This window comes from Aedes albopictus, chromosome 1 (genome assembly GCF_035046485.1).
Source record: "Aedes albopictus strain Foshan chromosome 1, AalbF5, whole genome shotgun sequence".
Classification (NCBI taxonomy): Eukaryota; Metazoa; Arthropoda; class Insecta; order Diptera; family Culicidae; genus Aedes; species Aedes albopictus.
The window spans coordinates 333,471,636-333,498,920 of NC_085136.1; the positions used below are offsets into that span (position 1 = coordinate 333,471,636).

General features: G+C 41.1%; 1 long non-coding RNA gene across 1 annotated transcript in view; it reads left to right on the top strand.

Annotated features, from left to right (window-relative positions):
- Positions 1–733: 733 nt before the first annotated feature.
- Positions 734–27,285, top strand: part of LOC109404176 (uncharacterized) — a 30,543-nt gene continuing 3,991 nt past the window's right edge. Inside the window, exons 1-18 of the long non-coding RNA XR_009996771.1 lie at positions 734–5,204; positions 6,506–11,167; positions 11,229–13,468; positions 13,531–15,576; positions 15,825–15,963; positions 16,024–16,454; positions 16,518–16,969; positions 17,033–17,445; positions 17,680–17,935; positions 17,998–18,130; positions 18,196–18,962; positions 19,027–19,888; positions 19,955–20,391; positions 20,452–21,074; positions 22,621–22,749; positions 25,081–25,646; positions 25,720–26,211; positions 26,285–27,249. This is a non-coding gene — a long non-coding RNA (uncharacterized LOC109404176). The remainder of the gene's footprint in view (positions 5,205–6,505; positions 11,168–11,228; positions 13,469–13,530; positions 15,577–15,824; positions 15,964–16,023; positions 16,455–16,517; positions 16,970–17,032; positions 17,446–17,679; positions 17,936–17,997; positions 18,131–18,195; positions 18,963–19,026; positions 19,889–19,954; positions 20,392–20,451; positions 21,075–22,620; positions 22,750–25,080; positions 25,647–25,719; positions 26,212–26,284; positions 27,250–27,285) is intronic.

Sequence of the window (27,285 nt, forward strand, 5' to 3'; positions counted from 1 at the left end):
ATTGCCGGATAGATCTCAACCTGCCGAACAATTTTACAAAAAAACGCTATGCTTTTAGCTTACTACAGTAACGAGATACACGTGTTTAATTATTATACACAAGGTGCCACCTAGCGAATAAATCACGAATCAAACAGACAGTTTTTAGTTTGCTGAAGAATTTTGTTGAAGACGGCAACATTCTATCTTATCAGGATTCTGAGATATGGAAGTTTGAAGATTTATGACCCTTGCGCCACCTAGCGGACGATTCTTGAACCAAACATGCCATTGTCAGATAGGTCGTAGCCTGCTGAACAACTTTGCTGAAAACCGCATGATTGTACCTCATTAGGCTATCGAGATAAACGTATTTGAATTTTTCAGACACAATGCGCCACCTAGCGGATGAATCCCAAACCAAAGACTTTACTATCAGCTAGTTCTGACTTTGCTGAAGAATTTTGCCGAAGACAGCATCATTCTATCTTATCAGGTTTCTGAGATATGAGGGTTTGCACATTTATGACGCTGGCGCCGCCTAGCGGCCGAATCGCGAACCAAAGTCACCGTTGCCAGTTAGTTCTTAACCTGTTGAACAAATTCGCCGAAGACACTATAATTCTATCTCATCGGGATCTTGAGATATACGTTGCGCAAAGTATGTGGCCAATTTTGGTACCCCAAGACAATCCGGAATAACTCCGGAACCATGTGGACCAGGCACCCATGTCCCCAGCACCATAAACTAGAAGAGTTTTTCGGGAAGTTGTGAAAATTTCATCAAAATTCATCGAAAAACAAAAAAGTTGTGTCCATTTTTGTGCTTTTGCGAAGGTGGAAAATGTAAGTTGGCTGGATGAAGGTTAATCTACGCATAATCACAGACTGGTATTGCAGATCATCGGCATGTCAAACTGAAAGTAAATGTTTATTCTTACTCAAAACCCATGACAAAATTAATCTAGTACTGCACATTGTAACAGACACAAATACAACCTGAAAAGATTCGTCCCCCATTAATAAAAGCTATGAAATCAAACAAAACGTCTGCTAATCTAGTACTGCATGTTTTTCTATCTTCCGCTACTGATCACTAGTTTACATTTCTCTGCAGCCACGGAACTGGACTCTAAACAACCACTGATGGTCCTTAGTAGAGCCGGCACGTTGCAGCTTCGCTACAACGGTCACACATTTAACAAACATGTAACTCGTGGCGAAAAAGTCTACTGGAGATGCAGTCAGTACCTGGTGTACCGGTGCAAAGTGCGCATTCAGACCATGATGGATGAGTTCTCCATCAGCAAGAATGACCATAATCATCCAGTAGTAGTGCGGCCTCGCGCGTACGGATCGCTGAAGCTGTTGAAGCAACGGTTGGGCAACATTAGATCGTGATACTGAATAAATATGACGAAAGATCTACAATTTTAAGGTTTATGATACCGAAATTCTCTCGCATTTTTGTATTGTAACAGTGCACTCAGCCGATCATCTCATTCTTGTCTTCTAATCGAGTGATTCTAATTTTAGCTGCAACGTCATTCGCCCTACCAATCAACAGACCAGACTTTGAGTTCCGAAGATCAACACAACGTGGCACTCACTTGCTGATGGTCAACGGAGTGAAGTTCTTTCGCAATCGCCAGCGAAACGATAAGCATTACTGGAAGTGCCATCAGTACTATAAATGCAAGTGTCCCTGTACGGTCGTCATCAATGAGACCACGTCCAATATCACTGTAAAGTACAGACACAATCACGACGAAAGTTTGACGTCATTTGATTCTAGTACTACAGCAGCTCGAGTTTATCCAAATAAGCGCATCAAATAAAGTTTTTTTGCAAGATAACATGTGTTTTGTCTTGATAATATTTCGCCTTTTGGTCATACCTTACCATTTCTAACCGTCAAACCTACTACCTTTCAGAAATCTACTTCACGAAATCGAGCCGAGGCCGTCCGGCAATCATTATCGATGGCGTCAAGTATCTGTTCATGTCGGAGAATCACAAGCGAGTAGTTTGGCGGTGTTCTTCAATGGCCACCAGCAAGCTCAAGTGTCCAGCCCGGATATTGCAGTACAAGAACCCTGAGCGCTTTGTCATTCACCGGGAAAAGCACATCCATGCGCCTCTGAAGCGTCACAAGGTGGCTTTCATCGCTCAAGAAATGTTCACGGTTTTGGATTGAGAAGTACGTGTCGATATCACAGCATGTCGTTTGGAAATAAATTTTATAGTTTTATCCCTGTGCGTTTGCTTCGACCGTTCTAGTACTTCGTTTTGGAAAAATTTAAATATTCACGCTTTACTTACAGTTTTGCAACTTTCTTTGTAGAGTACAAGCACCATCTGTCCGTGACGAGCAGTAATGGCCAGGTGCTTACCTATCGCAGCAGCCAGAAAGGTCGGCTACAGCTGTCGTGCGATGGATTCTACTACGTCAAGGAGAAAACCGTGAAGCAGAAGGAGTATTGGCGCTGCATCTATTACACCACCAAGATCAAATGTCATGGGCGATTACACACCTTGAACGGGGAAATTCACCACAGTACGCCCCACAATCACGTGGCCGGAGTGTTCAAACGATCCGACTACAATCGTCTTTCGGAAATTATGATAAATACGGAATCGGGTATTGCCGGGCAGCCGTCGACACAATCTATCTGTATAGAAAGTGTAACTAAAGTCGAACGATACTGAAAATAAATCTTTAAGTTTAGTTATAAATATTTGTTTTGGCTTCGGAGTTGGTTGTAGAGCGCTACTGAAGGCGAACCAAATCGAAACCAATTAGTACTGACTTATTTGTTTGGTTCGCCCTATTTTTAGGATCCACCACAATGACGGTGATGGACACGTTGGACGTACCGGCTATCGAGTTCAGCAGAACGCAGCGAGGTCGCACCATGCTGATCTACGACGGGTACAAATACGTGGAAAATCGTCAGAGCAACAAGAACGTATTCTGGCGCTGCTCAAAATACGTCAAGTATGCCTGCCGGGCGACCTGTGTGACGTCCAAGAGCCCGAGTGAATGTCCTATTCGGCTGGCTGGCAATGCCCACTCGCATGGGCCGGAAAAAATGTCGGACAGTGACAAAATTGAACCCTCCGATGAATCCGACATTCAGTTCCGGTTGATGCAATTGTACTAGATACGCTTGTTGATTGAAGTACTAGATTTTTATCCGAAATGCAACTATTTATTGGAAGTAAATTCGAATTTCTGATAGATACAATTTTCTTGTACTTCAAATTGAACGTTGACAAAATGTGCTTGCAATCATATTAAAAAAATATGGACAAAACATCAGTTACCAGAATTTCCAGTACGGAAAATGTAAACACGCCAATCTAGTACTACATTTTGATGAAAATTTTCTTTCGAAGGTAGTTTATCAAAATTCTGAATTGAAATCTTGTCATTAGCGGTTTAATTTCTAAGCAGATGAATCTAGTACTGCATCGTGCTGTTTATATTGAAATAAATTTTCGCATTTGCAGATTTGATTAATGATACTCGTTTTGATGAAGCTCCACCTGTTGGTATCTCAATAACGATCTTCTGTACTTTCAGTAACAAACCATTTCGTGACAGCAAAGTTTGGATACACTCAACGGGGACACGTGATGCTAATGTACAACGGGTACGGATTTATCAAAGACCGCCAAACGGCGAAGACCTGCAACTGGAAGTGGTCGCTGTTCCGAAGGATGAAATGTCGTGGGCGAGCCATTACCAAAATCGCCGACGGTAAGCACATGATGAGGATTACCCATGAGAAACACACGCACAGTCGGGATGAGTATCGAAAAGAGATGTAAGGCACGTAATCATTAAAAATGCAAGAAGCTGGAGCCGGAGGACAAACCCGAATCAATAACAAAGTCATACTAGCGAGGCGGACATTAGTAGCAGAATGCAAGTTCTCAAATACCAAAAGGTGAGAACTTCGCGAACAATATCAATGCCTATGTAACATATGTATTGGTCATTTCATCATTTCATTTTCATAGGACACGATCGGTGAACTACTAGATTTATAGTGATGAGCTGAATTTTTGTATGTGGAGAAGGTCAATTCTCCGTTTTTGCAATGAAATGGATCAAAAAGCGTGGGTATAATGGTTACTTGCGTAATTTGGTGCTGCTTGAACAAAACTTTGGATAACTGCGTTAATCGAGTTGCAAGAAATGAAGAAAAGAACTACACGGTTACCCACGATTTTTGCACCAATTCTTTGCTAAAACGGAGAATTACACCATACAAAAATTCAGCTCATTACTACACATCTAGTACTACACCGAACGTTTTTGGATTGATAAGAATCTCCCCTGGCTTCGCTGCAAATACTGCAAGGTTGCCAAAATGACTTATTTTTATCCAAGAGTTTTTATTAATCACATGGAATTCAAAATAAAAACAAATGCATAATCTTGCTAGAATGATATTTTAACAAGAAATACTGATGGGGGAAAATGATCGTTTAAGCTAAAAATATCACAAAGCCTGCGAAAAATATATCTGTAGTACTAGATTTTTTTTTCCCCGAGCTTTAGGGCAGCTCAGTTCGGTTACACCCAACGTGGAAAGATGATGCTCCTGTACGATGGTTTCGCCTACATCAAAGATCGTGATGCCTGGAACAGCTACAACTGGAAGTGTTCGTTGGCCGGAAAGCGAAAATGTCGCGCCAGAGCCGTTACCAAGACGGCCCTTGGACGCCAAATGATGAAAATTACCAACCCCAATCACAACCACGACCGAAAAGCGTATCGATTCGATACGGTGAATTTGTTTTCCGACAAGAAATAAAATTATCATTTGTGCATTGTACTGCTTAGTGTTTCAATCGATAATTATACTGCGGTAGACATCTCTATGTGACTTTTGGAGCTAACTGTATTCTTCATCATTTTAGAACTATTCGCTAATGCATACTTTGGAAAAACTCGACGCGGTCACCAAATGCTTCTGCATGAAAATTACAGCTACGTGCGGGAAAAGCAGAAGCAAAGTACAACCAACTGGAAGTGCTCCTGGCATGTCAAATTTCGCTGTAAGGCGCGAGCAGTGACGAAAGAAATCGAGGGTCAGCATTTTGTTCGAATAACCTGCGGTTTCCATACCCATCCTCCGAACAATGGCTCCAAGTCTGGTGATGCGTCGAAACACTACCACGAGAACTATTAGACAGTGGAAAATGGTACCATGGTAAGTTCAGTCGCCCGTGTAGCTGCCGGCTTAGAATAGCACTACGGACCACCTGTTCCGGGGGTAAAAGTCCACCAAACAGGTAACCCCAATCCAAGGTGTCAGGCGACCCGTGCTGAGGGATGAATAGTTGAGGGGGTTTAAAAGATGCTCAATCTTTAACGGAGCCCGTAGCGTGGGTAGATCGCCTTTTTGGGTTGCGTTACGGTGATAGATCTACCAAACCGAAATCTAGTGTCGTCCTATTTTTTAATTTTGGAATATGTGTTCTGTTAATTCAAGGAATTATAGTATTTAGTCCTTACTACTGCTGTTTTGGTGACTTCCAGTTTTTGAATAAAAACTGAGTTTACCAACTTAACTTTGCATATAGTTAAAAACCTCACCATCTGAGGCTAAACTCAATGCAAAGGAAATCAAATTGGGTTAGGGATCCATGTATGTACTAACTCTTCGAAGACTGGAAAGTGCTAGTACGCAAGGAACATACTAGAATCCTTATTGCTGAACACACGTTCCATTATTGGAATGATATTGCTGCTAATGTTAAAACCCGGGTCCTAAACTTCCTACTGGGGAGAATTTAGCAGTAAAACAAGGGTGATGCTAGGTTTCCGATGCATGGCCAATATCAGTACTCTTGTTTTGTTTTCTAAGAAAACAGAACAAAAACTGTATCAAAATCGATACTTTATTGCCCCTCAATGGCAATTGAGTAATGCGACATGCACTACACTAAGGATACGGGTAATGTCACAATAGATCTAAAAACTGGTCGCAGTGACAAACCCGAACAGGAATAAAAAAAAAAAAAAAGTTCAGTCGTTTGTTAACGACCTGCAAACTGACACATCACTTACGTGTACATTTTGAAAGATAAATGAATGTGAACGGTACACGATGGTATCATATAAGTGTTGTCAAAGAATTGCACGAGCAACGATTGTTCAAAGATAGTGGAGAGTAGTTTTTTTTTCTTGGAAGTACTAGATAAGAACAGTCAGGAGACGTTAGTTAAACTTTTCTCATTTATTGAAACCAAAGTGCCTAAATATTTGTTTGAGGGACGATTAATCAGAACGTTTACAATGCAATTCTTGTTGTCAATCCTTTAATATGGATGGAAGAAATTTATGTTTGTATATCGTAACATGGTTCTCCGGCAAAACTACCATGGCTCAAATATGGTCTATAAGCGTGAAAAGTGATGTGTGCGAGTTTTGCGGTTGATTATAACTAGAAAATGGACTTGTTTTTTTTTTTTAAATTCAATACAACTGATTTTAGTTTCTTTTTTACAGGTAAACTACGACCACACACTGGCTCTGTTCAACCGAAGCATTTGAAATTATTTTGTTAATCATACATTGCCAGAATAAACTTTATATACAAATTGAAGCTTTTTACACTTATACGAACATCCGTTTGTGTTGATCTAGTACTTCACCATGTAAACTTATTTTTGACACTCATACGAACAACCCTTCGCGTCGTTTAATCGACTGATCTAGTACCCCATCATGTAAAATAATTATCTTTCCCTCTTTTAGATGACATGCACGGCTTCTCGCAACGGGCTCACTATGAGTTCACGTCCAGAGGAACGCAATGTCTAGTATACGATGGCTATTTCTACAGCAAAAACAAAACAAACGAGGGTGGCGTCCGGGTCAACTGGAAGTGTCGTTACTACCAACGGTTCAAGTGCAAAGCACGAGCACTCACTAAAACAATCAACGGCTGTGACTATGTGAAGGTCTCCAGTACGGAGCACACCCACATGCAAGAGATGTACTGTCAAGACCTACGACGGAAGCGACGTAGAGCTATGCACACAGGATCATTAGACTATCATTTCCTGGGCTGAAGATCTGTGTGACCTATAATAAAAATATCTTTGTGGAAAACATGTTCTTTGATGACTCTGATTGCTTGTTCGTTTTAGCTAAGCTAGATGGGACAGATTATTTTTATGCTGATTTATTTGGCTGTTTTTAGGAGGGGCCGACAAAACAGCGGATCTGGAAATGGCACAGTTTGGATCAACCCAGCGGGGGCGACCCCTTCTAGTACATCAAGACTACACGTACATCCGCAATGGAGAGTTTGGCGGCACAATCAATTGGCGCTGTTCGGCCTACCGACGACTGAAATGCAAAGCCAAAGCCATAACGGTCAAGCACAATGGCGTGGAGTTCGTAAAACTATCCTATGCCTTACACAGCCATGGCCCCAAGACTGGAAGCGATCAGCAGTGGAAGCATGAGTCGGAAACGGTTGATTTCCTGCGCTGTGAAGAGGATGAAGAAGCCATGATTAAGTGTTTCTTAGAAAATTGAGATACGTTGAATAAAAACGACAAACTTAGATGTATTTTCTATGCATTTATTTTCCATTCTAGTACTACACCTGAGTGTTTGTTGTCATTCACATTATATCATTTTATCTCCTATACAGGCAACATTATTTATGTGCTGTCGAAACGAGGCACTAAGCATCTGTTCTTCGATGGCAACACGTACACACCGAATGAGAGACCCTATCCCGGGCAGCGTTCTAGGACGTGGAAGTGTACGTTGTACTACCGATTGAAATGCCGAGCCCGTATCGTTACCAGTGAAGCCAACGGGCTACCCAAGTTGCGTGTGGTAGTAGCCGAACATACCCACGAAAAGCTGTTTCCCCATTTGAGCGAGAAATTCCGAAGTCTATTCTAGATCAACGAAGACACATACCAAAATCTAGTCCATCACCGATTGATCTCTATTTTACTCTAGTCTTATTAAATCTTATCGATTTAGAAATAAATGTTCGTGTGCTTTGATGATCCGAGTGTTTGGAAGGTTTCAGCTCGTAATCCTTTTGTCATGTGTGGTCAGAAGAATCTAATCATTACTGTTTCTCATTTACTTCTAGACCCGTACGACTGGGGTCCGCTTAGTGCGATTCGATTCGTTCACTATCCGATTAAAAGCAAAGTGATAACGAAACTTTTCCATCAAGGGTTTTCGTACTACCGGAGCAAGCAGGTTAACCAGGCCACCTATTGGGTGTGCGATCGTACAAAGCAAAGCAATTGCCGAGCTCGGATCACAATTTTCGAAGATCAAAGAGTGTACAAAGTGACAAACTCACATCACACACATGACCCAATGTATACAAAGCTTTGTTTCTAATAAATTCGAGTAACTCATCATCCCGTTCTACTACTTCATCCTTTCTATTGATTATTTTTTATTATTAGTGTTGATAACTTATCTATCTTCTAGAAATAAATTACATTCCGCCGACTTCGTTGGTTGCCACCATCAGACCCGACATCAGTGTAGTACCAGAACAGTATTTGGTGAAACTAGAACAAGAGATTCACATTTCCACCGTGGTTGGTCAACGAGGCAACACAAAGTTGCTGATCGAAGGATACACGTACATTGTCAACAAGAGAAGTAACGGAAAATGCTATTGGGGTTGTGCTAAAGCTGTACCCTTCCGTTGTCGCGCCCGACTGATAACAGATGACATCAACTTCTACGATGTGACGTTCAAAAATCTAGTACACAATCATCGGCCGAACGAAACTAAACGACGATAAAAACTAACATCAGATTTCTGGATATGAAATAAAGCCAAATTCTTGAACACTAACAGTTTTCTATGTTTTGTGAAGTACTAGATTGATTTGTCGAACTTTTTTTGCTATCATCTAATTCGTTTTTAAATCTACTTTCAGTGAAGAAAGCACGCCTGTCGGGAGTGCTGAATCTGGCTGCATGGACATTTACACCCGGACAACGAGGTAAACCCAAGCTGGTGATCGAAAACAATTCCTTCTTCCGCACCAAAGGGGACACCCAGCGCTCGTACTGGTCCTGTTCGGCGTACAAATCAAAGAAGTGCAAATGCAAAGTAGTAACCCATCGGAATAGTTTGGTCGTAAAGTACACTCACAAGAGTCATACGCATCCGAACGAGTACAACGATCTGTCCAAGATCAATCTGATCGATGTGGACATCAACGAGTTTTACGATAAACCGGTCGGCGGTGCCGCCTTTGAAGTGAAGAAAGAACCATCCCTTTAAATGTTGTTGTATAGGATTCCGAATAAAGTGTCTGTTTTGTAACATAAGCTAGATCGGTAACCACAAGTAGTTCTTGAGTTTAAAACAAAAATAGAATAACTCTATTTTCCTATGAAATTGTAAAAGTTTCCCCTTTATTCGTTTATAGGTAAATCAAGATTTTAAGGAATTATAACCAAGTGACCGTGTACGCCCATGATGGTTTTGGACGGATACAATCAATTTAAAATACAATCTTGCCTTTTCCAAATATCAGTGCTGAGAGGTTATCCCTCTACTAACAATTGCATACTCATTTTTTTTTTTTAGAAAAGAATAACTACGGAGCGACGTGGAGCGGACCTGGTGTGATGGTTAGAACACATGACTATCACGCCGAGGACCTGGGATCGAATCCCACTCCCGACAAAACTCACAAAATGTGGGTTCTTCCTTCGGAAGGGAAGTAAAACGTGGGTCCCGAGATGAACTAGCCTAAGGCCTAAAAATCTCGTTAATACAGATAAAAAAAAACTACGCAGCCCAGTTTGAATTCGAGGGCAGAGATGTGATGTGAGATGTGAACTCCATACAAAAATAAATATCATCGTCTTATTTTTGCATGATTCGTCGAGAAATGGTGAGTCTTTTTTTACGCGGTTTTTTGAATTTTGAACTGAGTTTTTTTACGCGGTACGTATCTCCCGCGTAAAAAAAACCTGACTGTACGGTTTCCCCAAGCTGCGCCTGGATGGGTACATTTACTTGCGCAATGTCAAAAAGAGCGGAAAAGTCTACTGGGTGTGCGAGCGAGCAAGGAAGACCAAATGCAAGGCACAAGCTATAATCTATCGAGGAAAAATACGTATCATAATCAACGAGTTCGACCACAATCACCGACTGGGGAAAATGTAAATATACGTTGACTTTGCATAAAAAAGGCAAAAAGTACATTATCTCATGATGATGCCCTTATCCCCCTGTGCGGCATTCATAGTGAACAGCTGTATGGTACGAATGCAGAACACAAGCAATAAGCGTTAAAATTTTGGTTCATTTCTAATGATAAATCAGGTTCAAAGACCATTGTCATAAAATTGATGTCATGCATGATAAACATCGATTATCTCCTATTGATTCAGTCGTGGCTATACACAATGAATATCATTGCATTCATCGTGAACACCAGTATAGCGCGAAAGTAAAACACTAACAATGTCCGCTAAACATCCCATTCATCAATTTCAGATAATACGATTTGTGTTCCGTTTGATAATTCGGACGTAGCATTCACCATCAGTAGGCAGGGAAAACCGAAAATGATCTTCAGTGGCCACACTTACCTACGGAACAGCAGCAACGCTCAGAAGACCTACTGGATATGTGCTGCGGCCCGAGAACGAAAGTGTCGATCCCGTGCCATTACAACCAAAGGCTTGCGCCACGTAACTATAAGAGAAACGGCGCATAATCACTGACTTTGTGAACTATGGCAATATCAATAAATATAATAGATAAAAGTTGTTAGTTTTGATTTTATCAACTTTTGCATTCGAATATCTGTATGGATTGCCAAACTAATTGCCTTCGGTGTTTGTTTCAGACCCATCGCGAAAGTACAAGGAGCTGGTATTTGTTAGCGGTTTAAGGGGAACACCGAAGCTAATCGTGGATGGGTATTCGTTCATTCGCAACAAAGGAAATTTCCGGACCACATATTGGCGCTGTTCGAAGCTTCGTACGATGGGTTGCAAGGCCAAAGTAATAACCTCTCAGTTGGACAACAAGGTGTCCGTTACCGATCCCGTTCATTGTCATATGCCCGACTATCGACAATATATCTGAAATTATTTGTTCAATAAACAGAAAAGAAAAGCAAGATGATGATGAAACTGCCTTATTAGGTTGTCAGGTGCAGTACTAGATCACGAATCTCACAGCTTAATTTTCATTTTTCTCGTCTAGACTATTGGGTGGAGCTCCTGGCGGATAAACCGGCGGTAAATTTCACTTACGTCACCGGTCAGCGTGGAAAACCGAAAATATTGTTTGACAATCATACCTACATTTGCTCGAAACATCTGAAAAATCGCAAATACTGGACTTGTGGCAAACAACGATCGCAAGCGTGCCGGGCACGTCTTATCACCGATTCGGACAACACGATGCTGCTTGCACGCCAGCTTGAGCACACCCATCCTCCCGATATGGACATTATCACAAAATCTATGTTGTACAGCCAGAAATAAATCGACGCGTGGTTTAAAGTTGAAACATCTAGTACTTCGTGTTTAGTTTATTTTACTTCAATTTGTTTTCAAATTCTTGTACCATTCGCTAACAATTCCATTGTCTTTTTCAGATATTAATTCGCTCATCGAGTTCGAGTTTATGACTACTCCCTCTCCCACGCCGCTCAAATCCCCTTCTCCTTCGACTCAAATCGCTAGTCGACCAAACAGATCTAGGCGCCAGCGTAAAGCCGAATCAATCGTATTGGACGATCAACCTTTGGTGCTGTTCACATCACAACGGGGGAAGCACCTTCTAGTGTTGGACAACTATACTTTCTCCAGGAGCAACACCGTTGGAGAAACGACATACTGGGCGTGCCGAGTGGTTACCGATCACGTCAAGTGCAAAGCCCGAGCTAGTACTACTCGCAAGGTTAATGGCCTTTTTAGAGTTATGCTTGGTAATGCGACACATAACCACCTGCCAAAAATGTCACGCAAGGTCCTACTCGAATGCGGTGTCGAGCCCAATGTGTTTTATTTGAAGAGTTGAATAAAGTGTGTATTGAATGCTTGTTTATGATTTTTCCAACTTCGGAATTTCTTACTAATACGTACTACTAATCAGCGGTTATTTGTATTTCGTTCTAGTAATGCAAACTCAGATGACATCGGCTGGTGTCAGGAATATTCGGAAGCCGAATGCAGGGAGAGCACGTAAATCAAAACCGGATAATATCGACATACCAGAAATATTGAAGGGACCTTCGGAGAAAATGATTTTGCAAACATGCATCGTCGGTGGAATGAAAGTCTTATATCAGAACAACTACTTCGAGTATCATTATTCCAAAAGTGGAGTGAAACTCTACCGGTGCGCTGCTTTTGCAGATTTACAATGTGAAGCTCGAGTCCTGGTGCAGAACGGGCTAGTTTATTCGATTAACGGAGACCATTGTCATTTAAATGCTGAACAATAAACGAAAACTGTCCTTTTATTAATCAAACTACCAATCAGTATGGACTGCAGTACTAGATTTGATAGTTCTCAACGTTCTATTTGATTTTTTTTGTGAATAATTCCAGGCGATCTATTACGATCAATGAAAGACTACAGTCAAATTCAAACTCTATTTGAAATGCCACTTCCGGAGATGGCTGGAGTGTCTGTACTGTATCAGCGTGAGCCAGTCGAAAAAGCTGGCGACAAAAAACGTAAGCAGTAATGGTAATATTCCAGATTATTAGGAAGAAGAATTGCCAACCAATTTCTTTTATTTCAAATTTCAATCAATATTTACACGACATCATCACTCATACTGAATAAACTATCACTCGGATCAGGATCGCATGCCAAATCGCTTCCAGGGACAATCTCGAAACCAAAGTCGCACAAGTCGTTAAATGTACAGCATATCACTGCTACCGGGACGCCCTACGATTTGGTAAACGTTCCTACCAAGAAGGGTGGTGTCGGGGTTCAGCACGATGGACACCACTTTGAGTACCATTTTACTCGCAGTGGACATAAGATTTACCGGTGTGCGTGGCACTTGAAGGAACGGTGTCCATCGCAATTGTTGGTGTTCAACAGAAAGACCTATGTCATTTCTGATGACCACTCGCATACAGAACTGGCCCGAATGAGTGAGGACATTTTGGCTAAGACAGTAGCCTGTTAGTGTAGTCTTCAAAACTCCACGTATTTTATGTGCGTTTTTCCAAATAAAGCATATTTTTCATTCACATTTAAATTTTCATCTAATTTTGTAGTACTAGTTTTGACAGTTTTCGCCATGGCATTCATATAACGTCAAAGTTCTCTTTCGCTATAGTACCTATCAGCAGTGCGCAATTTGTGATGAGTACCAAGGGATCACCACAGCTCTGCATCGACGGATTTCCATTCACACGACACATCGTGAAGGAGGACACGATCTACTGGAGATGTATACAATTCCGTGCGTTGCGGTAAGCATGAGTCGAACATATTTGAAGTTGAATTTATAATGGAACACCTGTTTTTCATACAGATGTCCTGCAAGGCACCGTCAGCGACGTTCGTCCGGAGCGTTGGAAGTTGTTTGGGCAAAGCACAATCATGGCATTCTGGAGCGAAGGAAACGTGGCACATTGCGAGATATTCTACTACAGCGCCAACGGATGAACCAGAAATCCGCTCCATCTGAAGTGAAACCACAACCGACTACTAGCGCTGAAAATGACAAGCCAATTCCGGAAGAAACATACGCTGCGGAATATCTGCTAGCAGAGCTAGAGGATTTCGTTTTAAAAAATGACTAATCGTGAATATGTGGCATTCTAGTACTTCGTCAAGTGTGCGAGAACACTGTTACTGTTATTGTTCGCGATATATTTATCATTGCTCGTTCACCGTTGTTTCTGGACATTGTTGATTGTGCTTAATAAACGCACTTCACTTGTTTTGCACTAGTACTTCGTCAAGTTGTAGAGCATTTATCGGTATCTCTGCCGACGCAAAGCGAGATAAAAGCCAATAAATTTTTATTTACACATATTTTGTTTTATTCTAGTACTCCATCGTACTCCAGATGGTATTGAAGGTAGAATTCCTGCTTATTTATAATTATTTATCCACTGCAGGTCATGAAGCCGTTATCCATTACACCATGAGCCGAAAAGGAACGCCCCAGCTGGAGATCGATGGGTATCGCTACACGAGACAGAAAATTTGCAAAACCACAATTCGATGGGAGTGCCTTCAGACGAAAGCGTTGGCTTGCAAGGCACGAGCCACCACCAGTAACACCCCGAAGGGACTTGTGCAGTACTACAACAACACACACAACCATCCACCATCCATGGAACGGCGGAAGGCTGGCGAACTGCGCAAATTGAAACAACAAACGGCGGAGAGGCTGAAGCTTTTACAACCCGATCTTTCGGAGATCCATTACAATGTTTAGATAGTAATATACAAAGCCTGACAATCTATTACATAAAGATAACGTTGACGACAACACATATGTGATACTCTGTAAATATTTTATCATATGCATCGGTGAACGATAAAAGGAAGGATCACCTAAATATGTATTTGGTCATTTGTCATTTCGCCATCCGTCTGGAGCCCTTTGCAATTAATGTTGAAACACTATTAATTGAAATATTCTAGTACCTTAACATGTTTTCATCGTTCATATTTTAACCAATTTCGACGTTTTACAGATAGCACCTATTCGAACATTCAGTATGTGATGAGTTCGAGAGGAGCGCCCCAGTTGGATATCGAAGGGTTTCGCTTCACAAGAAAACATAAAGGCAAACAGGCTATCCAGTGGATTTGCGTGCAAAACAAAGCCATCCAGTGCAAAGCGCGAGCTACTACTACGTCGCGAGGGATGATGCGTCAGCTGATCAACATCCACAATCATCCTCCTCAAATGCAGCGACGGAAGGCGGGTGAGCTGCGTGAGCTGAAGCGCCAAATGGAAGAACGGACAATGTTGTTGTATGATTCCGCTATGTGAACATAAATCACTAGAAAAGTATATGTTGGGGCGGTTTTCTAGTGAAACTGGCAACACTGGACAAATACGAAGATACTCGAGGAGCACGCAATTTAGTGTACAGTTGGAAGTAGAATGCCTCTGTGAAGATTTTCTGTTTTCCAGAAAAGTATAAACCTAGAGCTAATTATGTTTAACTTATGCAGTACTAGATTCTTATTTGTTTTCGTCATACGTCATAATTCATCATTAATTATTTTGCTGAAATTCAACAATGGAAAGTTCAATTCTGGAGTTATCTGAAACGCCTCTGAATTGAACTAAAATGTTAAATAACTGCGACGTATACGACTAATCGCTAAATAATTCCCATGGTTCAGTTCTAGATTATCTCCAGACGGGACCGCTTCCACCGATCCACTACCACACGACGAAAAGAGGATCTCTTCAGCTGGAAATCGACGGCTATCGATTTACAAGAATGAAAGTGCTGCAAACCACCATTCACTGGTCTTGTTTACAAACAAAGGCACTTCGCTGTAAGGCTCGAGCCGTTACCAATAACGACCTGCAGGGTACTATTCGAAGGTATGTCAACTATCACAATCATCCGCCTAGTATGCGACGTCGCCAGCATGGAGATCTGCAGCGGATCAAAGAGAATCGAATGACTGTGAAATCAAAGAAACAGTGACATGGTGAATTGTTAGTCAAGTTAGCAATTGTTTTGTTGAAATAAAATTACATTACCGAATACGCAGAAGCGTTCATTTGTATTGTTCTGTGGTATATTCTGTACGGCCACTTCTACCCTATGCTGAATTTAACTATTGCAGATGTTAGTCGGTTCGAGGCAAACTACGTTTCCAGTAGAAAAGGAACTCCTCAGTTGATAATCGATGGTCATTGCTACAGCAGGCAAAGGGTTCGCTTACGAACTATTCGATGGCGTTGCGTGCAGTTTAAAGCTTTACAGTAAGTATTCTAGTACTTCCTTTTCCGTTTGCATATGTTCACTATGGTTCAAAATTTAAGTTGCATGTCACGGGCGACAACCGATCGTCAGATCATTTCAGTCGATGGAGCACACAACCATGAAGTCATCAAAGAGCGGAGGAAGAATGGCGAACTTCGAGAGCTGCTGGCCAGGCGACATGCTGAACGAACCAGCACCTGTGTCAATTTAAAAGTTAAAGATATAGACAGTTGAATAAATCAGTCTTTGTATGCTATACTATTTTCGCTTTTTATGCAGTACTAGAATGTGGCAGTAAAATAATCTGTGAAGATAAATTGAACGTTCCAATCTTCTATACAGATTGCTACACATACGAAGAGCTGGATGTGCACGCTAAACTGAGCAAGAGAGGCAAGGTTCAGCTGATGATCGACGGGTTTTCGTTTTCGCGTGAAAAGGTTCGTCCGCATACCATTCGATGGATTTGCAATCAAGCATGGATTTTGAAGTAAGTTTTTGTTAGAGAAATGGTGACACTCTTAATAATAAACGACTTTTGCTATTTTTGTAGCTGCAAAGTTCGAGCTACCAGTGAAAAAATGAGCGGAAAGCTTATATCGGTCCGAGGAGCGCACAATCACGGCGTTGTCAGCAGTCGACGAAAGTGGGGTCAATGTAAATTCATCAAAGAACAACGCGAGAGGGATTCGGAGCAGTCAGTGGAACCTCCACGTAAAGGAGGAAGACCCAAAAAACAGCTGGAGCAATGGCAACTATAGACTGTGAAAGTGTAATTTCTAACAATAAATAAACTATTGATTTATTCATTACGTGCTTTTCTTTAGTGTGTTTTAATGAAGGTTTAGTTAGAAAATTTTATCATATTTTTTTTCCAGGCAACTTTTCGTACGTAATGAGTCGTCGAGGTACGCTGCAGTTGCAGATCAATGGTCATATATTCACTAGATCGCAGGTCCGCGAAAAAATAATAATTTGGGTTTGCAGTCAAAGGAGAGCCCACCGGTGAGTTTGCTGCTGTTGTTAGGCAATTCTAGTACTTCAATCATAATCGTTCTCACGCTTCAGTTGTAAAGCTCGAGCGACAACAAGCCGTAAAGAGGGAAGCGCTATGATTTCGCTGAGAGAGGATCATACTCACGATGTTATTAGCGGACGGAACGTTCGTCGAAAAAAGATTGTGCCGACTTCTGCAGTTATTCTTTCCGCCACGGAATCCGACTTGGAATATGATGAATACGATTTGTTATGATAAATATATATATTTGCAAATCATACACATATTCTTTTCTCAATTGTTATTCTAGCTCTAAAAGACGATTTGACAAAGTCTTAATTTTATGTGTTTCAGTTCCGAAGGACGTGGCCTACATAATGACGAGCCGTGGAATACAACTAACGGTCAACGGGTACATATTCTCTCGTCAAAAAGTCTCCACGCACTGCGAAATGTGGCGCTGCATGCTTTCGTACTCTCATAGGTATGTAGTTGGACTTTGGATGATGTACTAGCACGACTGTTGTTTACATTGTGTTTTGTAAAATAAAAATGAACAAATGTTTTTGTTGCAGAACTAGCATAGTTGTTTCCAAACATTACAAGTTAAATTAAAAAATAACAAATGTCAATTAATCGTTATAATTTAATGTTGTTCTAGTACTACTTTAATTCGATGCCTTGTTTGAGCTTAACTACATATTACGTAAATCTTCAGGTGTCCAGCCCGGGCAAGCACGTACAAACCACGAAACGGTCAGGGTGCTCGAATTTCTCTCCGAAACCAGCACAACCATCCGATCGGCGCGACCAGCCGCAAGTATAAGAAACTAGCAGTAAATAAATCACCCAAGTTGCCAAAAGCTCTCAGCGTAAATAAACCAAAGGCTTCAACGGAGCAGTAACAGTATAGTTAACATTAACATTCGCATCGCAAATATAAGATTTAAAAAAATCAGTGTGATCCTTTCCGTGTAGTACCAGATCTAGCTTGGTTATTATGTTTTGATGTTGATTAACTACTTTTCATTTCTAGAAATCAGTGACATATCTTTCGTGATGACCAGAAGGGGTCGAATGCAGCTGTCTGTCAGTGGATATCTTTACACCAGAGATAAAACACGAGGGGATTCACAGTTTTGGGCGTGCAACCAATCAAAAGTGTTGAAGTAATTTTCTTACCCTTAAGCTCTTTCAAACTAGTGCTTAACAATTACTCGTTTCTCGTATTCAGCTGCACTGCACGGGCCACTACACACAAGGTGCAAAAGAACGGCTCACCGAGAATAACTCTACGAGGACAGCACAATCATGAAGTGATCACAGAACGACGAAAATCCGGAGCGCGTGCCCGTCTGATCGAGAAATGCCGGAAAGAACGTGGTCTTGTACCTTGATGTCAGTAGGAAAATGGTAAATTTTGATGAATATAATGTAAAATTTGCGTAATTGAATTATGTTTAAAGATGGATCAACTAACGTCATAATATAGTACTACCTTAATAACAAAAACATTTTGAAATATTGCAGATATTATAAAGTTTTGTTCTTACCAAACAAGGGACACCCAGCTATTGAAAAATGGATTTATGTACATGAGAGTCAAGGCTCTAGGAGCAATGTTCTAAAGTGAATGCCAATTCAATCACATGATCATCAACGATCGACGCCAAGCCGGTCAACGAGCCAAACTTGTGGAGCAATGTATTCACGAAAAATGCTTGAAGCAATAGCGGTGACATATATTCTAGTACTTTATCGTTTCAATGATATTAATAAATGCTATTACATTTTGAATGCCTAATGTGTTTTGCTCTAGTACTACAGTTAAAATGCGTTGCAATTCTCATTACTAAAAAATTTTCCCAATAATTCAGATATCTCATTCGTCATGAGCAAACGAGGTAAAACTCAACTTTGCGTCGATGGATTTCTCTACATGCGTGTGAAGGCTAGCGACGAACTTCAGTACTGGTCGTGCAATCAGTTCAGGGTGCTTGGGTAAGCAATTGTGCCTTATGTAGTACTAGATGTATCACTGTCCTCTATTCCATCATTGCTACAGCTGCACGGCTCGTGCCACAACTGGAAGGGGGAAAAGAGACGGCAAACCGATTATCAAGCTGCGCGGCTTTCACAACCACCGGATTATTATGCAGCGTCGAAAACCTGGCGAATGTGCTAAATTGAAAGAGCAATACGCCCGTGAACGAGACGGGCTACCAGAGAGGACTAAACATGCTGTACCAGAACAAACGATGTCATTATCAATACCATCGGTATCACAACCGTCGCTTTTACCAATGGCACAGTGCTTTTTGAAGCAAGAAAAATAAATGTGAATTGATGATGTATCTTTTTTCGGTATTCTATTACTTCGTCGCTTATATATCGAGCTGATATAATGCGAAGTACCGTGTCATTTCGGGAGGTCTGTAGTAAGCAATAGATATTATTATCAATAAACTTAAAAACGTTGAGTTATACTTAAGATGTTGCGATCAGGGTTTACAAGAAAAGTTAATAATCACACTAAATCGCGTCGTGCCATAAACGATAAATATCCACAAGTTGTAATAAATTTATAAACTAGAAATCATAAATTGTAGAGTGAAACATCATATTTTTGTTATAAATAGAAAAAAAAAGTCTGTTGTAGTGCTACAGAAAGAAAAAGAAAATTCAAATTATTCTCGTTCAAAGCTATTTCTTAAAAATATGCAATGTATTTCGAAGAATTTTCACCGAATCGTACACACATTTGACATTATTACAAATCTCGTTGCAGTTGTCTGTCCAGAGGAAATTTCCTTCGCATTGAATTACCGAGGAACGCAGAACATGGTGATTCGGAACCACTTCTTCGTTCGCAACAAAATTTCCCAACGGTATCTTTTCTGGAACTGTGCCCAGCAGAAAGCTCTAGGGTGAGGGTTTTCGTAATTGCCAAGTACTTCTGATTGCTAAGTCATTATTCTATTACCTCATTATAGCTGTCGCGTTCGAGCTACAATGCCACGACCACCCAACAAAGGACCTGTCATATGCCGAGGGGAACACAATCATGAAGTGGTTTCCGAACGACGAAAGCATGGCGCTCTCAGAGAATTACTGAACAAACGAAAGCTAGATAAAGAGCAGTCGAGTACAAAGAGATGTTAAAGACATGTAGAATAAATAAAAATTAAGTGAAATTACTTATCATATGTCTTTTTAGATTTGAATACTCAAATTTTTCATTCCGGAGATTTATTATGTATTGATGTATTACAGATAACTATACCAGCGATAATGCATCCGGAATGGATATATGTTACATGGTGACAGCTCGTGGAACAACTCAGCTGGTTGTGGAAGGATATCCGTTTACCAAACTCAACGAACGGGCTCATATGACGTTTTGGGCGTGCTGTCAAGCTAGACCTTTAAAGTAAGTAAAGTGTAGCACTAGATCAGCATCCATTTTCGTCAACTTCATGCTCGTTTACAGTTGCAAAGCCCGGGCCACAACATATCGCGCTTCGAGGGATGGAAAAATCACGTTCAGAGGAGAGCATAACCATGGCAAAATCCATGAACGGCGCAAAGCGGGTGCGCTCAGAAAACTACTCGAGCAACGTGACAAAGAGAAAGCTAGACAAAAATTGTTGAAATCAGTGGGGATTGTGTATGAATAAAAGAGCCACATAAAATGATGCTGTCTTTTGTCTATCGTGAAGTAAAAATGGCATCATTGCTTGATTCTAAATGTCATAAGTAGTGTTGCCAAATTTTCTAATCTGATTCATGGTTTTAAATAAACTAAAATTGAGATGTGTTTAGAAATCTAGACATTCGTTACGTGGACACGAGCAGAGCGCATAAGCTAGTCATACAGGGTTACAGCTTCACCCGAAAGCAAAAACGGGAACGATACATGATTTGGGAGTGTTGCCAGTCGAGGCCGTTGGGATGCAAAGCATCGGTAACCATCTATGTGACAGGAAACAAAGTGAATATGCGAGGAATGCACAACCATGCAATTATGACGCGAAGACAAAGACTGAGCTAGCGCAAACGGTTGATGGAGGCACGCCTGCAGGAGCGTATCTGGCGGAAAACCGAAAAAGAGAAGTGATTGTCGCAGGGAACTTCAATTTGCCTGTCATATTACTTACACTGTTAACCCGGGAGCGGTCGCGTCGTGTACTGAGTACTTACTTACCTTACCGGTCAGGCTAAGGCCGGGGTGGCCTCTGCTGTACATAGTAGCCGCCTCCATTCCACTCGGTCCATGGCAGTTTGCTTCCAGTTCCGCACTCTGCGTAGGGTCCGCAGATCGTCCTCCACTTGGTCGACCCACCTAGCTCGCTGCGCACCACGTCTTCTTGTACCGGTCGGATGACTCTCGAGAACCATTTTAGTCGGGTTGCTATCCGACATCCTGATGACGTGACCCGCCCACCGTAGCCTCCCGATTTTCGCGGTATGGACGATGGTTGGTTCTCCCAGCAGCTGATGCAGCTCGTGGTTCATTCGCCTTCTCCAAGTCCCGTCTTCCATCTGCACTCCGCCGTAGATGGTACGCAACACCTTCCGTTCGAAAACTCCAAGGGCGCGTTGGTCCTCTGCACGTAGGGTCCATGTTTCGTGCCCATAGAGGACGACCGGTCTAATCAACGTTTTGTAGATGGTTAACTTCGTGTTACGGCGAACTTTATTCGATCGTAGAGTTCTGCGGAGTCCAAAGTAGGCACGATTTCCTGCCACAATGCGCCTCTGAATTTCTCTGCTGGTGTCGTTGTCGTCGGTCACCAGTGAGCCCAAGTACACGAATTCTTCAACCGCCTCGATTTCATCACCGTCGATATGAATTCGGGGTGGCGGGCGCGGTGATTCCTCCCTGGAGCCCTTTGCCATCATGTACTTTGTCTTCGACACATTAATGACTAATCCGATTCGCCTGGCTTCCCTCTTTAGTCGGATGTACGTTTCCGCCATCGTCTCAAATTTACGAGCAATAATATCAATATCATCGGCGAAACCAAGCAGCTGAACGGACTTCGTGAAAATCGTCCCACTCGTGTTTATCCCCGCTCTTCTTATTACACCCTCCAAAGCAATGTTGAACAGCAAGCACGAAAGACCATCACCTTGCCGTAACCCTCTGCGAGATTCGAAGGGACTCGAGAGTGTCCCTGATACTCGAACTACGCACATCACTCGATCCATCGTCGCCTTGATCAACCGTATCAGTTTATCCGGGAATCCGTATTCGTGCATAATCTGCCATAGCTGTTCTCGATCGATTGTATCATACGCCGATTTGAAATCGATGAACAAGTGATGTGTGGGCACGTTGTATTCGCGGCATTTCTGCAACACCTGAGTACACGCACCATGAAAAATGCACGCTTGTGGTACACAGCGTGAGCGCGGTGTCGCTGCAGGTAGTCAAAGACGCGACTGCTCGAGGGTTAAAAAAATAAAATAAATAAAATATCTAAACGATAGTTTTGTTTTTGCAATGTGAAGCTCGAGTCATGGTGCAGAACAGGCTAGTTTGTTACGTTAACGGAGACCATTGTCATTTGAATGCTGAACAATAAATGAAAACTATCATTTAGATCGGATCATTATCAACGTCCTAACTGATTGTATTTTGTGTGAATATTTTCAGGCGATCTACTACAATCAATGGAAGACTATAGTCAAGTTCAAACCGAATTTGAAATGCCACATCCGGAGATGGCTGGAGTGTCTGTACTGTATAAGCGTAATCCAGTCGAAATAATAGGCGACGAAAAACGTAAGTAGTAATGATTACATTTCAAATTACTTGGTAGCAGAACTGCCAGATACAATCTTATCGGCGCGAAGCTATACAATTTATTTGCCATTGTGAATCAAAATCTACACACCAAATATTGCGTATTTTAGTAAGTCTTTTTTTAGTTCATATTATTTGAAAAAAGCGCTAGCGCATTCATTCAAATGTAGTAGTAGATTCCTTTAACGGTTACCTGTAACCGAAGACCACTTTATCAAGAAGACTTGCAGCACTTCCGAAGATCGGTAATCACTGATACCAGCGCCACCGCGGATGAAAGTGGAACTTTTTATGATAGTGTGTGTAAATCTTCTTACTCGCACCAATACACTCTTACACTATTATACAAAGATACCACCTTAACTCAACAGGTGGCAGTGCCGTCGGTGACGCTTGTCATTAGTATGGGAAAATAACAGAATTGCATGTCTTCTTGATGAAGTAGTCTTCGCTGTAACATTAATGAGACGCTCTAGAGGGTAAACTTCAATGTTGCTATGAATTCTTTCAGAGACTAAGTTAAAAGTAAATTCCCCCGGGAAGGTACATTCATATTTTAGTGCATTTCCCTGGGAGGGTACACCAATATTATAACGTCTAACCCTGAAAGTGTAAGCTAAAATGGTAATCACTCGAGATCATATGCCATGGTTAGCAGCTAATTTTTACCAGGTAGTGAACACGGGAGACAATTGTTGGTATTCAACAGAAAGACCTATGTCATTTCTGATGACCACTCGCATATGAGGTTGGCCTGAATGATTGAGGACATTTTGGCTAAGACAGTAGCCTGCTAGTGTAGTATTTGAAACTCTACGTATTTCATGTGATTTTTTCCAAATAAATAATTAATTTGTATTCAAATTACATTTCAATCTGATGTTTGTAGTACTAGTTCTGAGAGTTTTTCGATTAATGGAGACACGTCTGCAAGAGCGTATCTGGCGGAAAACCGAAAAAGAGAAGTGATTGTCGCTAGGGATTTCGATTTGTCCTTCATGTCACTCAATTTTCATACTATTAAAAAAAGAAAAAAAGTCTATACAGGTCGGACTCGATTATCCGGAGTCGGGTTCTGAATCTTCCCAAAGATACCTAACTAACAATCACTCATTTTGCAAGCACCTTTACGACGAATTGATTCAGCATGATGCTGAATAACATTTGGATAATTTACAGGCATAACCTTTGTACGGATTTTGTTCACACACATTTGGAGAATCTATAAAACATAGTGTTGTGTAACAACTGAACTGTTTGTTGTCATATCGTTTTACAACTATATTGTTAAGCTGTTATTCAGCTGTAACAAAAATGATAAAAAATAAAAAAATGTAAAATTTTTCAATTCCAAGTTTATGATTGGAACTTAATGCTGTGAACAAATATTGTGAAATAATAACTACACATAAATTTACCTAAATCCAGATTCGAAGTCGAGACCCGTCGATTGCCAGCCGCATGCCTTCCTATCTGCGCCGTCCTAGAGATGATGAATTGCAGCGCTCAAATCAAAACATAAACTTCCCGTGGTTTAATAATGATCAGACTTCAACTCATATTCAGTAGTGGTGAATTAGCACAACATTATGGTTAACGACTGAACAACAGATTAATTCAGCTGTTGTTCAGTAAAAAACACGTGTTTTTCATCATGTACTCTGAGTTGAAGTATGATGAAACGAAAGCGCTTATTTGACTTGTGAAAACACATTATACAGATACATGTCCTAATTTTTACATGATCTTAACAAGAAGCAGAAAAAAAGTCTTGTTAAACTATGTTGTAAAGAAATTACTGCGATTCGAATAAAAATCTTATTAAACGCTTGTAAAGTGTTATAAGTTATCATTTTTAATACCAATACGAAAAGTTGATCATTGGCTACTTTTTCAATTCAAATAGCATTTGTACAGTAATCTTTACAGCAAAATTTTAGTTCAGCTATAATTGCTTGTTTGCGGCTGGCAATTGTTAGTTGGGTATATCTTAAGAACGAAATGTTACATGATTCTGAAATTTTGGCATCTTATTAAGTCAACTTTTATCATTAATCAGTCAAAATATCTGCTTTGAACAATAATCGATTGTTTGGAAGCTTAAGAACTCGACTCCGGATAATCGAGTCCGACCTGTACCGCAAAAATTTCATTATTCAAGTTTTTTGTCCTGAAAAATTGTCGAAATGTCAGGAAGAAAAATGTTTTTTTTTTCAACTTGAGAATAAGATGATCAAATAAATTTGCAGCGATAAGTCAAATTTAAAGTTCTAAAAAAATCTAGTACTAATTCCTTTGGCCCCGTTTCAGATGCTATAGGCCCCAGCAAAGACGTCAGCTTCGTATTGCAAGGCAACCGTCGCAAACTGTATGTCAAAGACCACTGCTACTACCGGAAACACACTTTGAAAAATCACACACAGTGGCGTTGCACTGAATACAGAGCCTACGGGTGCTTGGCTTCGGTGAAGGTCTCGCGAAACGGATTACAAATGAATCTCCAAGGAGTGCACGACCATCCCGTCAAGAAGGAGCATCGTCGAGAAGGCCAGCTGAGAGAACTTATGGAGAAACGAAAGCAAACGGTTAACGAACGAAAGCAACAGCGCCGAAAATAAACTTGCAACAGCATTGAATCAAATATACCTACCCTTTTGAATAATTTTAATCTTGTTTGAATGTTTCTGCGTGTAGCTTTTTGATCTGCAAGTGCCGCCATCATTCACTGTTGGTTCAATTTCAGAGCTGCCGAAGTCGTTTTTCGTTCTGAGTGGCCGAGGAAATCTCCAACTGTCGATCGATGGATACGTGTTCACGCAAGAGCTGGTCAAGAACAACGACATAGATTGGGCTTGTTCGCAATCAAAAGCTTTGCGGTTAGTGTCGATCTAGTACGTCATCTTGTTCAAATCCAATAATTTTATATTTTTGTTTATTTTTTTCTATCAGCTGTAAAGTTCGCGCGACGACATCTCGTGAGACAGATCGCAAAGTGCTCTCGATCCGAGGCGAACACAATCACGGGATAATTACTGAACGTCGGAAAAGCGGTGCCTTGAAGGCTCTGCTGGAACAACGCAAGAAAGAGCGCGATGAACGACGAATGAGATTGGGAGGAGTTTTTTCATCACCAGTCTAGAAATCTTTATTGGATAAATAAATACTACACGATAATAATGAATTGTTTGATTATAATCTGATTGAAGCAATAGATTTGTTGGTGGTTTCACCTCTACTTACCTATTTTGACCTACTTTTCATCTCGTTTATAGTTGCATATTGTTTCCATGACGCCTCAGAAGCAGTAAGAAAACCAAACGTTCAGTATTCATTGAGTAACAAAGGCACCCTGGTGCTGTTACTGGATGGATTCTCTTTCTTCAAGGAAAAAGCACGCAACGGTTCTACCTTTTGGCGATGCTCGCAGTATTTTGCGCTCAAGTAAGTACGGCTTTTTGCGAAACTTTGGTATGATTGGTAACTTTTTTTTGTGTGCTCTAATTTTGGCGTTTAGGTGCCGAGCTCGCGTTCGCATGCCGCTTCCACCGAACGATGAAAATCTAGTTCGCCAAGGAGAACATAATCACATCTCCGAACGACGCAAATATGGCTCTCTGAAAAACAATATAAAAAACGATCAAGAAATTACGCAGCACCATGAGATCTCTGACAAGGGGTTGCTCAGTAAATGATATGCCATTTTAAATATGCGTAACAAGATTACCAAAGAGAAATTCGATGAAAAATGTTATATTGTAGTACTAGAACACGTGTGTATTATTTTCATTTCAGTTCGTTTCTCAATGTTACACACGGATGAACTAATCTTTGTCGTGCATTCGTTTCATTTATTTCCTGCTTGTCTCTGGCCTGATTCCCCTTCCGACAGAAAATGGAACCAAACCATACGTCCAATATACGATTAGTAATCGTGGAACTCCATTGCTAATGCTGGATGGATTCGCCTTCACCAGGGATAAAGTACGCAACAGTGTTACCTCATGGAGATGTTGTCAACACCGTACACTTAGGAACGCTCTAGATTCTAGTACTACATGGGGTATGCCTTAATATTCTTTGATTTCTTTCAGCTGCAAAGCTCGCGCCAACGCCGTCCGGGATCGCAGTGGCCAAAAGAAAATCGTCATCAAACGCTTTCACAATCATCCGCTTGTAACCGAGCGTAAAGAGAAATGTTCCTTAAAATAAAATTATGCGCTACTTCTAGTACCTCAGCAACAGTTAGCTCAAAGCGAAATAAGCCGTGTTTCAATTTTCTCTTTTGTTTACAGTTTTTCTATATCGTCCGTTGAAATCTATCTCCTAACAAGAACATTTGATCTGCATTCTAGGGATGGTGACGTACACTACAAGCCGTCGAGGTCGTCGACAGATCTGCTACTTCGGACACTCATTCGAGATGGAAAAGGAACGGAAAGGGTCCACCAGCTGGCGGTGCGGTCAGGCAAAGCCTCTTAAGTAAGTTTCGTCGTAATAGAATCGATAAAAATACGA